Genomic DNA, 10,856 nt, shown 5'->3' on the forward strand with positions numbered 1-10,856 from the left:
TTGTGATAGGTTCTTCTTAAAGATCGACTGTTTCCGCAATAAGTTGCAGTAATTTTAACGCGTTGTACCATGCAAGTATCCATGATTAAAATTGTCAAATGTCACAGATGGCATAAAAAAGTTACGGTCTGGGAATTAATCACCACTGACATCTAGACTATGTGCCCAGTGATCCGATTGCAATCAATCATTGATAAAAGGGAATAGAGATAGATAAAGACCAAGGCGAATCTATTTAGGGTGAAAGCACTCGAGCAACAACAACAACATTTACACGTTTTAGCTTTCGCAAAAGTGATTCTTAATGTCAGAATTTCCGTGAGAATCTAAACGAACAAACAACAAAGACGCAGGACACTTTCCCAATTAAGTCGCAAAATCAGCTGCTCTCGTGTCACCATCTTGTATGGGTTCGCCTTGGTAAATATTAAATATTCAAGCGCAATTACATGTACGCTAAAGAAAGATGAGCTCGTTTTAGCTTTGAATCCAACTATACCTGTAATAACGGAAGCACAGGTCCATCCTTATTGATAGCCAGGCAGGAAGCAAAGCTCTAAACTGAATATTTTAGATCAGAAGAACCGGGTGCTTGTCCTGTGGGTTACAGAGCACAAAGGAGTTACTGCGAACGAATGACAGATTAGTAGCTAAGAAAATGGGTGTCCGCCACATTTATATCGAAAAATCATTTTGTGTCTTAGGTAAGGACAATTTCTTCTCTCTGTAATTCAGGACGGAGGAGAAAACACAAAGGAGATTATACCGGGACAATGCACCGCCGGGACAATGCACCGCTGTTTATTGCAATCAAAATCAATGGCCTAAACCGGTTTAAAAATTGTATGCAATTTTCATCACAGGAATTCTAACATATCCCTAGTTGATTGAGTTAACATTTACAAACCTGAAAATATGCTCCAATGGAACTCGCTGCTTTTGAAGGAAGGAAGATGAACCCATCAAACATGTGCTCTCATCGGCCCCAATACTGACGCATTGGCACCAGCACTGATAAATTCAGTAAAATAGGGCAAATACTAGAATTTATTGAGGAAGTTGGGCTCAGCGAAAGCAATATGAAATGCGTAATAAAATTATCGCGTTGTTGAGAGAATTACTGTACCCTGAATCCATGGAGGAGGCGCAGTAGATCTTCCTAAGTCCCCTGATAATAATAAATTGCTTCTTTAAATCAATTAATTTCCTCATAATGACTTCCTCAATTGCCGAACGACCTGTTAAGAATGTGGTGATTGCCTTGTGCTGCCGATGATATTTCGCCGCCTATATTCGGGCCTGCTTTTGCAGCAAGACTATCTGAGATGGCCACGGTATTCTTTACGGAAGTATATGCGGTTTTGAACGAGGCATACTGGCTAATTGAGAAAAAGTGGCGGGGTAGCAGTATTGGAATTTGTAGTGACTTCTTCAAGCTGCACTGAAAGCCCTTGCTAACCCACGTTGCTATTCGAAGTTAGTCGGTGAATGCATATGGTTGCCATGGGGGTCGTCGACAGTGAGATATGCCTAGCCTGTCTTGAAGTTGACGACTCTGCAGAGCATTTTCTCTGTAGCTGTCCGGCGTTTTCCAGAACCAGACTTAGGATATTGGATTGCGATATACTGAGTATAGATAAAGTTCTTCCTCTTCCGGATCTCTTCAGATTCATCAATGAATCCAAGAGATTTGTTGAAGAGTGACCTCAAACAAATTTTTCCGTCTTACCAATCACACATTTTATATTTCTTATCTCTCTATTCTTTCTACTGGAATCTATCAGGGTGTAGTACAATGGTCTCCTGACTGAGTGCTTGCGCTTGTCCAACCCCCCACAAATCTATTATAATCTAAGAGTAGGTAAATAATGCAAGTCCAGATGCTTTCATCTTAGTAACGCGAAAGCAGGGCTGCTGTGAAGTAAGTGCTGATATGATTCCACCTCATTCTCAAGGCGCTGAAATTAACACCAAGTTGCACTACTTACTCGCTTTTGATATTTTATATGAAATTTCTTGATTGATTTGGCGAATAATCCGAATAATCCATCCTTCAGATTAATAGGCCACAAACAAATACTCTCGGCTGCGGAAGCCGTTAGTGTACAAATTTTGATTAGCGCACATAATTGGAACTGAAAGCATTTTTATAGCGACTCAAATTGTTTTAATGTAGAAAGGAACATTAATTTGTAGAGTGTACACTCATACATACTCGCTTCTAAGCACATATCTACGTATGTATTGCATTTAACTACTTCCATAACTACTTTGTTTACGTGCATGAGTGTTCGGTACGAACGTAACAAAGCGAAAAAGGAACAAAGCTGTAAAAATAATTGTAAGGCAATTATCATTTTTATTTGCAAGTTCATAGTACTGTAAATATTCACGGTGTGTGAGTAAGTGTCATTGTTTGTATTGTTTGGTTTGCTCATTTCGCATATACCTGTCAATTTGAAAGTTGCGATATATTTATATTTAAAAAGTATTCACTCCATGGACTCTGTATACTTAAACATACACATACTTGCTTACACTTACGATGTGTCAAACTTAGGCAAGTCTTTGTGTACTCTCAACGCTAATTATACTGTTAAAAAATATATTATATGACTCACTCACTAACAAATGGACTAATTTCCATTTTATTTACGTAGAAATATGTAAAGTAAAGTGAAGTGGAACTAGTACTTATAAATGGGTAAACATATGTACATATGTATATTTCTATAGGCCTCTCCACTTGGTTTAATTTAAACTTTGAAAGGTAGCGCTTGCAAGCCTAGCAAAACAATATTTCCAATTCCCATTAATGCACGGCCGCCGTAGCCGAATGGGTTGGTGCGTGACTACCATTCGGAATTCACAGAGAGAACGTAGGTTCGAATCTCGGTGAAACACCAAAATGAAGAAAAGTTGTTTCTAATAACGGTCGCCCCTCGGTAGGCAATGGCAAACCTCCGAATGTATTTCTGCCATAAAAAAGCGCCTCATAAAAATATCTACCGTTCGGAGTCGGATTGAAACTGTAGGTCCCACTATTTGTGGAACAACATCCAGATGCACGACACAAATAGGAGCAGGAGCTCGGCCAAATACCCAAAAAGGGTGTATGCGCCAATTATATATATAAATATATATATCTATATATATTAATGCACAAATAGTTATGACACTTTTCGCTACAAAAAAGTAGCGCAAGGTGAATTGTTGAATATAATAATTTTTTTATATCAATTTTTAATATCAATTCCGCTGAAAGAAAACTGTTTTTAGAAGGGATAACAATAAAAATAAATATAAAAAAATTTCTTACATTATTTATTAGTACTTAAGCATTATAAAAAAAATTATTTTAATTTTTCTTTACAAAAATTAGTATATAAAAACTTACGTGACCCAAAGTACAATGAAAAAAGTTGTTTCACGGTCTCCATCATTTCTCCATGAAATGTTGATGGATCTGTAAAAAGTATAAAAAAAATCTTGTAAACTAAAGTTGTAGTTATAGTCTGTCAATTCGGATTTTTAAAAAAAGTATGCCTTTTACGTCATAAATGTCATACTTTGATTATGTTTATAAATGCAATAAAAATATCAAAAAACCTGGCTCGAAAACTACAGAGTAAACACTTTCGAATATTTAAAAAAAACCGCATCAAAAAATATTACAAACTGTATAAGTTATCATGCAGACCGTGCAGGAAAAAGTAATGGCCAGCTGCCTCAAACGAAGGGCAGCTACCTGTGCGCATCAAACTCTCGTCGGGCAGTTACATTTTCTACCACAACTTCGCATCTATGGAGAATATTTACAATCGACTTACACAAAAATACGCCTAAAACTATTAAGAATAATAATCCGTAAAAAAAAAATTTATCAAAAGATGAGAGATGAAATTTCTGGACGTATGTAACCCCTTAATGCAGTGCGACATAAATAGAGCCAATGAATGGTGCTACAAAAATCAATTGCCGCTTAATATCAATAAATGCTTTCATGTCACATCAAAACTTTGCATACTTCTTAATACTATCAGAGCTCTCTCTTACCATCTGTGACCCAAATGAAAGACATTGCCCTCGCAATTGTTTGAAAAGTCTTATGGGGACTCCGCTCCATCAGAAACAACAATAAAACGTTTGTTTGCTGACTTCAATCGTGGCCGTAGTGGCGCCGATGATGCAATGATGCACAACGCAGTGGACGTCCAAAAGAGGCGGTAACACCAGAAAAGATCACAAAAATCCACCAAATGATTTGAATGATCGAAAAGTGGAGTAGCGTGAGTTAGCTGACATCGTAACGATATGGAAAGTTATCAAATATTCATGAGCATTTGACTGTGAAGAAACCCTGTTCACAGTTGGTGCCGCGTTCGCTCACCACTTTGTTTTATCAAGACACCGCACCGTGTTACTAGTCAATCAAAACAATAGCATGCAGTTTTATGAATTGAACTTCGAATTGCAGCCACACTCACAATATTCGCTAGATTTGGCTCGCAGCGACTACTGGATGCTCGCAGACCCGTTAAAACTTCTCGTCGGTAACCAATTTCGCTCTAATGAAGAGGTTATCGCTGAAACTGAGGCCTATTTAGAGGCAAAAGATAATCGTTCTACAAAAGTGGTATTGAAATGTTAGAGCGGCGCACACTGGGGATTTTGCGGAAAAAGTCAAATTTGCAACATACCACCTACGCAATGTTTAATGGTATTTCTAAATTCCAGAATAGAACCAACAATAAAATCAAAAAGAATTACTAAACTCCGACTTACAGTTTTTTTTTATAAAGTCATATTCCTTCATATTCTTGGATCTGCAAGTTGAGCTACATTTACCTACGGTCAGAAACTAGTATCAACGTGTTGCTTAATAACGTCTCTTTCAGTTTTAATCAATTGCGGGTGCCACCAGGTGCCACTAGGCGCCACTGATTATTTTTTGGCAATGATAATAACTAAACGCTTTCTAGTGTGTGCATAATGATAACGAAACACTTTTAATTTTGTTTTGACATTTTGAGGGTAATTCAGAATTATGAACTTACATGTATCCTGTGCGTAAATATTTGCTGGCTTATATTAATAAAAAAAAAAATTAAAATTTATGAATTAAAAAAAAAAATTTTTTTTTAATTTTTTTAAAAAATAGTTTTTAGACATGTTCTTTTCATACACAAATATATACAACTTCGTTAGTAGTAAAAATGTAAATATTTTTTGGGATGTATACTTTTTTCCGCATCTCTGTACAAAAATCCCCACTGTGCGGCGCTGGAAGGATTGTTGTTCTTGATGGAAATTACGTTGATGAATAAAGCTAATTTTGAATAAAAAAACATGTTTTCTTCTTATTACAATAAAATATCAAATGGCATTTCCATTACAGAAAAAAATTTTATATTTTTTATTGTTAAATCATATGTTTTATTTAATAACAAAAAATAACAAAAAATGTTTTTTCATAAGAAAGATATGGCAAATTAAAATAATTCAGTTACAGTTTTGAAGTCACAGTTTTAATTTTGCACCAAATTAAAAGTATTCACAAAACATAAACACATTAATATTTCGATTTCATAATTCCAGTTAATACTTAGTGGGGTATCCCTTTTGACTAAGAACAGCTTTTGATCGGGAATTCATAGATTCTACAAGTTTTGCTGTATAATCGGAACTAATTTTATCCCATTCTTCCTGTAGAGCCTGTTTCAAATCAGAAGCATTAGAAATATTGTGACTTCTTAATTTATTTTCCAGCACTGCCTTCAAATTTTGGACTCTCTGTGCGGGTTTCGGTGTCTCTACTATATGTGGACAGTTCCAAATAAGCCAAGTTTTTACAATACCAGACGTATGCTTAGGATCGTTGTCTTGATAGAACCTAAACGAATCAATAATGCCCATTTTATCCGCACTTTGTACTAAATTATCTTTTAGCAGATCGAGATATAACTCTTTATTCAGATTTCCTTCGATAAATGTTAAGTTTCCGACGCCTGAATAGGACATGCAACCCCATACCATCACACTGCCCCCGCCGTGTTGAACTGTAGAGCGTAAATTACATGGTGGAAGCGTGGTGTTTGGTTTTCTCCAAACGCAGAACTTCCAATTAGACCTGAAAATATTAAATTTGCTTTTATCTGCAAAAACAACGGACTTCCAGAACGAAATGTCTTTGGTAGGGCGATGTGCCCACCTCTTAGCTGAAAAGGTTGTCCACAGCCCTTAATTGGAGAAAAACAATTGTACCTATCTATCCATGACAATTAGTTAAGCTTGAAAAGCAAAAAATTGATACCGAAATTATTTCTAAAATGCATATTTGGATATGAGATATAAGATAAGAAGATAAGATATCTTTGTTCAAATGTTGTCTGCAAAACTCTGTTCTTTGTTTTCTATTACGAGCATTAATCCACGGCTTACTTCGGGCAGTCCTTCGCTGTGAATTTTTTTTCGCCAGAACTCTACAAATAGTTTCAGGACTACAGATCTTGCCTAAGTATTTTTTGACTTCGTTCATTCATTTTGGAGCACTTAAATCGGGTTTTTCTTTAACTTTGCGAACAATCCAACTATTATCTGCAGCATTAAATATTTTATCTGGCGCAGATCTGCTCTTATCTTCAATCCTGTTTTCGTCATGAAACCTTTCTATTTATAATGTGCTGGACAGTTGAGGAACTAATAGCAATAATTTCTGCAGTTTTTCGTTGGCTTTTGCCCTCTTTATAATGACGAATAGCGTCGTCCCTTTTTTCAAGTGAGGTCCGTTTTCCCATAAAAAAAATTTAAATTTTTTCAACTTTTCTTCTACAAGCTAAACCTAACAGAAAAAAATAGAAAAACATAAGTAGTTACCCTCGCAGTTTATTGCGCCAATTCTATTGTTTTCTTGTTGTGATGTCATCAATTTGTGTTTCACACCACATACATACATACATATGTATGTAGTTTTTTTCCTTAGTGGAGTTTCACCCTCATAGCCCTTCAAAAATAAGTACCAAAAATTAATTCATAACAAAATAAAGTACAACTAAGGAAAACACAAAATCGCGACTGGATTCTTTGGTTAACTATGTCGCGTGCTTCCTTTTGGCATTTATTGCCATATATAAGTACAAGGTACAGCCACATCCTGCTGGCGCAGACATGGCCTATTGGCGACAAGTGGGAGAACTCTACAAAAACGTAAGTATACACATACATACATATTTATATACTTACATGTATGAGGTTACATGCAAACTATTGTTTTCTAGGTTAACTGATGTTATAAAACTTTATTTTCCCCGCTCTGAAAATATTTGGTGATTAAGCGGATTTTACTAGCGTAGTCTTGCTTCTTATGGGGGTTGCAGAGCTATTTTGTTGGCTTCTCAAATTTAGGACAATAGGGATGGAATATGTTCTTTGAATATCAAAAATATTTAACACGCAAAAAATGCTATGTATGAGAGTAATGCTCCAAACCAAGGACTCCAAACGTCATAAGTTGAGGAAATTTATACGAAATATTTAATTTATAAAAGAATAATTTTACATGAAAAAAAATGATATCAACACCTTTCATGAAATCTTAGTATTGATTTCCAAATAGCTCATATCGCTGTAAACCCCGCTGAGTTGGAGAACTTTAATCTGGTCCTCTACTCTATCCTTTCTTGCCTATATTTCTTCCTTTTATCTTCACAAGGAACGAGATTTGAATGTCTTGTCCAAGTGGACTCTCACATGGCCTTATTGAACCCTATTCATGCCTTATTGAACTGCCAAAAAACTTGCTGGTTGAATGGTAATGCCATAACAGCTTTAGCTGAAAATTTTCTGATTTGTTAGAGGCTACTCTTTTGGAGAGAAGGTATTAGTAATTATCCATTCTCTGAAAGCTAAGAAGTACATATTTATTTATTTGTTTGCATATTTAGTCTATGTGTCAATAATTTCTAACAGACTAATTAACAATTATATTTAAATTAGGGCATCGTATTCAGAATATCAGTAAAACTTGTTTCAGACAAAGAAACATAAAGAGCGATAGGTGTTGAGATTCTGTTAAATTATTGTTTTTATTATATTTTTAATTACATTTCCAAGTAGCCATTAGTTTCGAGGATTTATGGGAATCCAAAATTTCCAACAAAATCGTCGATTAACATACCAGGCCAGGATTTTGCTGATTATTTAACTGATTCCTGGATACTTCGTTGCAAAATCACTGGACCCGCGATGTCGAAGCTCGGTTTAAAAAATAGAATAAATAATTGGCGCGAACACTTCTGTTAGGTGTTTAGCCGAGCTTCTACTTCTATTTGGGGTGCGCGTCTTGATGTTGTTCTATAAATGGAGGGACCTGCAGTTTTAAGCCTACTCCGAATGGCAGATATTTTTTATGAGGCGCTTTTTCATGCCAGAAATATATTCGGTGTTTTGCTATTTCCTGCAGAGGGACAACCGCTATTAGAAAATACTTTTTCTTCATTTTTGTGCAGATTCAAACCTACCTTCTCCGAATTCCGAATTGTAGTCACGCACCAACCTATTCAGTTATGGCGGAAATATTACATTTCGAATTTTTTTTTTGATCTTCGCGACTTAGAAATCGAACTCCATTAGACAAAAAAAACCCCTACTAATTCATCAGTTCGAGATGAAAACTCATAAATAAATAAATAAATAAATATGAAATCAAAAATGTATGTATTATTTTTCTAGCTAAAAATAACACAACCAAATAATTTTTAAAATAGAAGCAACATATTTTTAAGTTCCAAAATAGAAAATGTATGATTATATTGAGAAATTGTAAATTGAAGATATGTAAGTCCAAAATTTAAATATATAAATCGAAATGAAAAAGTATAAAAAGTTTTTTTAAAAATAAAAAAGTTGATGTTGAGAGATATAAATACATATTGAGAACATATAAATCCAAAATGAGAAAAGGTATTTTGAAAGTGGAAAAAACATAATTTTGCTAAGACATGTTTCATACGCAATCTATAGATAGTTTTGTAGCTCTAATGTCTAATTGTCCTATTAGCAGATTTTCGTCCAAGTGTGCCCTCTCTCCGGGCAACCATTCTATCCTAATCTAGCCAATTGACAGAGCAAATATTACTGGTAAGAACTTAATATTTGCATGTATTTCGTATTTGTCTCTATTTGTCTTTTATTACTAGTGACTTTTCAAAAGAAAAAGATAATTATATCCGAAAGAAATATAACAGAAATACAAAGCACGTCGCGGGTATATTGCAAGTGTTGCAACCCGCCCAGAAGATAGGGTAACCTTTGTTTATTCGGTAGGTGTAAATTACTAAACTGTTCACCGTATAACCAGCTACTTTTGATATTACATATTATCACTTTAAATTTTACGTTTTCTCATTTGGAATTAACATTTTCTCATTTTGAATTTATTTTTTGTCATTTGAAATTTACATACTCTCATTTGCATATTCTCATTATAAATTTACCTTTTGTCATTTTGAATTCACTTTTTCTCATTTGAAATTTACCTTTTCTCATTTTGAATTTACTTTTTCTCATTTGAAATTTACTTTTTCTAATTTAGAATTTAAATTTTCTCATTTTGAATTTACTTTCTCTCGTTTTAAATTTACTTTTTCTCATTTGAAATTTACTTTTCCACATTTGGAATTCACTTTTTCTCATTTGAAATTTAGTTTTTCTAATTCGGAATTTATTTCTTTTCATTTGGAATTTACGTACTCCCATTTTGAATTTACTTGCTCTCATTTAAAATTTATTTTTTCTCATTTGGAATTTATTGTTTCTCATTTGGAATTTATTTTTATAAATTCTTCTCATTATAAATTTAGGAGCTTGCGGGCGGGCGGCTACTCGCTTGCCTAGCATAAGTACGTCGTACATTTATGCCTCACTCTAATTTTTGAAGATGGAACTAGACGAGAAACTAACTCTGAAAGCGCAGTCTATATGGGAAGCCACCACCTCCCACAGGATTTCCAAAATTATGCTACGAACTTGCAACATGAAAACAGTCAACTTTATTATATCACTACCAAGGAAGGAATGTAAAATATTGGTTGGAGTACTGACGGCACATTGTCTCACTCCATATCTTGTAGCTAAAAATTGATTGGTTCAGAACGACGCGTGTAACTTATACGAACAATAAAGGGGTATGTTAGAACACTTCCTCTGCCACTGCCCTGCTCTAAGCAGAACTCGTTACAACTACCTGAGATCGGTATATTTTTCATCTATGGAGAATATTGCTGCAAAAAGCTTAAAATGCTTATTAAAACTTGGCAAAACATGTATCGCGAACTACGTTGAACATGACTCCAACATTACTACGGACTCTTGTGATATGTCACATCTATTCAGATCAGCCAGATATACCTAACCTAACCTACACTTTGACTTTGAAAAGTCGCCCTTGAGTGCTAGGTTAGATGGCAAGAGTACCCCTTGAGTTATATAAGAACCGCTTTCAGCTAGCTTCCGGATTATTTTCGGGGTTTTCGGGATTTTCGTGAATAACATCTCTAATGTAGTATATACGTTCATTTTTACTCGGGATACTCGTACTTGTATAAATAAATATATTTTTTTACAATAGCAATAACACAACTGTTTTCAGTAATTGACTCATTAATCGCAAATAATATTTTCACTTGAATATACTTATAAATAAAAGTAGCTTCTACTAAGTTCTCCACTGAAATTATTTGTAATTGTCATTGCATGTTACTACGACGCTAAAGCTTCTCAGAAATGTGTGGCTAACACTAACCCAGTAATACTCGCACTGCGGTGTAATCATTTTCCTATCGGTACGCCTAATAAGC

This window comes from Anastrepha obliqua, chromosome 5, assembly GCF_027943255.1.
Source record: "Anastrepha obliqua isolate idAnaObli1 chromosome 5, idAnaObli1_1.0, whole genome shotgun sequence".
Lineage (NCBI taxonomy): Eukaryota > Metazoa > Arthropoda > Insecta > Diptera > Tephritidae > Anastrepha > Anastrepha obliqua.